Genomic DNA, 2,736 nt, shown 5'->3' with positions numbered 1-2,736 from the left:
ATGCAATTTCAGTTGAACTAACATGTTTGCATTTATTTTAAATTCTTACACGACAATACGTTTTTTCCTAAGTGATGGAAACTTACTGACTGAAAACTTTATCATTTATTCCTTTGCTTGTCCTACGGTGACATGTCGACCTTTACTTTCTGTTGGTTAAATGTCTGATTTACTTGTGTTTACTTGTCGCAGCCGTTCTACTTGAAAGGGTATGACATACGAATTAACTAACTCCTTTTGCCGTTGAGTAATTTGCAAAGCAATCTAATTAGTTATCCAAATAATTGATCGCAGGTCCCCGGTGCCACACACACATGAGAAACATCAGGCCATAACCAGTCTGACACACTGACCCACTAACCTTTGACCTCCAGCTGGATCCAGTATCCGGTCAAATTATCGTGAACTCATCTCAACCTTGTCCAGGGGGTTTCCACTCAGCCCCGACTCTGACCTCAAGCCTCCCTGTGGTGGAGGGTCTTTTCTCATGTTTATGCATTCTGTTCATTTTATATTTATCAGTCATCTACAGACATTATTACATGACAGGATTACGTTACAGAGACCACAACTGGAGGAACAACTGTGTATATACATGTGTGAGTGAGTGATTGTACCAGCGGTGGATTGATGGATACGTGAACGTGTAAAATAAATGTAGACCAGCTGTGACACACACACTCTTATTTTACACATTCTTATAGCGGCACCGGGGTGAAACATGGGAGGACAAATGCTTTCAGATGCAGATGTGAGAGTGTGAATTGTGGTACAACGGTATATCAACATATGAGCAGTTTGTGTATGTGTGTGTAACTGTGGAGTACACAGCACATTTCAAATGTGGGAACAGAGGTGCACATTACACATAAAACTGAAGTAAATCACAGAAGAGGATGGAGAAAATGGAGAAAAACAATGAGGAGGGAGGCGAACACTGAATGGAGATGGAGGGGAGGGGGAGTGGAGCTGGCATCATCACAGGACACAGGTGTGTTTACATTATGAGGCAGTGTTTCTGTGCGATTAGCACATTTTGGCGAACTATATCACCACCAATAAAGTGTGAATGACACCTCCACTGGGACCACATTGTCCAACTCCAAGACGTGTGCGCGCACTTGTATTTGCTACCTCTTTAGGACATTTTCCGGCATAAATATTGACCTTGTCAGGACCAGCAGTCCTCATGGAGAACAAAACATGGTCCTAATGAGGCAGAACCTCATTTCTGAGAAACTCTGGTTAAGTATAGGCCTACGATTTGAATTGTGGCTTAAGGTTATAGGGTTATGTTTTAACTGGTTATTTTTAAGGTTAGGTATAATACTTTGTTTAGTCTGTTTAAATGAATAGAAGTCAATACAGAAGAATAGCTGTGTGTGTGTGTGTGTGTGTGTGTGTGCGTGCTGACCCGGAGATAGGGAGAAAAGACTTAAGAAAAACATATGAGATCATCCGTACTCCCTCACAAGTGTTTGATCACTCACACCCTGAGGCCAGCAGCACACCAGCTCTGTGGGAGAAGGCTGTGCAGAATGAATGCTTTACGTTAATGCCATATAAGAACAGGCCCATTACATTTAACAGTCTCAGTATGTGGTACGGGCAATAAGGTGTGTGCACCTGCATCTGAATGTGATTTTATGCGTGTGTTAACATTGTCTTTTTATGTTGTGTGCCTGTTGTGTGTCACAATGTGTATTCAAATTCTAGGATGCTGATTATGGTAATTAAGAGACACAAATGTGTGTGTGTATCTCAATGACAGCATCACAAAGTCAGCAAGTCAACAAAACACATCCTTCACTTGTGTTCTCATCCTTTAATTAAACTGAAGTCATTTTAATTTTTACCCTAGCTCCTTGGCCCCCTTGGTAATGACTTTCAGGGTTAGCGATAAGTCCTCACATGGGCAGACAAGACATTTTGTTTTTGCTGGAGATTCAACATGTTGTTACCAGGAAAATAAAAGCCGTTCATTGGCAGACATTGTTAGATTGCTATCTTGAGTTATGGATATTCTTAACCTCTTCCCCTAACCCTCTTTTTGGGCTCCCTGTTTGAAAATGACATGTCCAAACTGCAATTACAGCTATATGTGAATTATCTTGGTATCAAAGACAACACTTGTGAGATTCCACCAGAAGTGTAAGTTTCACTGTAGATACCACTGTGCCGGAGTAAATGCAGATGGGACCCACAATAAATGAAGGATTTTTTCCCTCGGCCCAAAGAAATATTGCATTTTAAAATAAATATCACCTTTAAAAATGTGCATTAGCAGCTTAAAAACTCACGAAAGTCATGTAACAACATGTGGACATTAGCTGTGCAAAGTCTGATGATGCTGAGTAAGTGAAGCAGAGTAAAATTACAGAGGTTTACTAAATCTATTCCATTTAAGATTACTTTTCATTTTTACATTTAAGAAAAATGATTAAACCCATTCAATTTTATTTACATGTCACTACTGGTCTAATAAAAACTTTTGAATTTTAAAAAATGATTAAAAAAATCAATAGATTTGGGGCACTTTGGGCCATAGCTCCGGCTAGCATTGGCCAATCTGGATGATTGACAGCTCGTTTTAATCCTCTAAGCCAATTGGATCAGGCCGAATACACGCAGTCCCCTCGAATGCGCTCCCTATGACGTAGTTTGACGGACATTCGCCCTTCTCCAATCAAAACAAGTTAATGGCCGTCTGGAACAGGCCCCAAAGCATGCTGGGAA

Source organism: Solea senegalensis, linkage group LG14 (assembly GCF_019176455.1).
Source record: "Solea senegalensis isolate Sse05_10M linkage group LG14, IFAPA_SoseM_1, whole genome shotgun sequence".
Lineage (NCBI taxonomy): Eukaryota > Metazoa > Chordata > Actinopteri > Pleuronectiformes > Soleidae > Solea > Solea senegalensis.
This window is presented reverse-complemented; position numbering follows the sequence as displayed.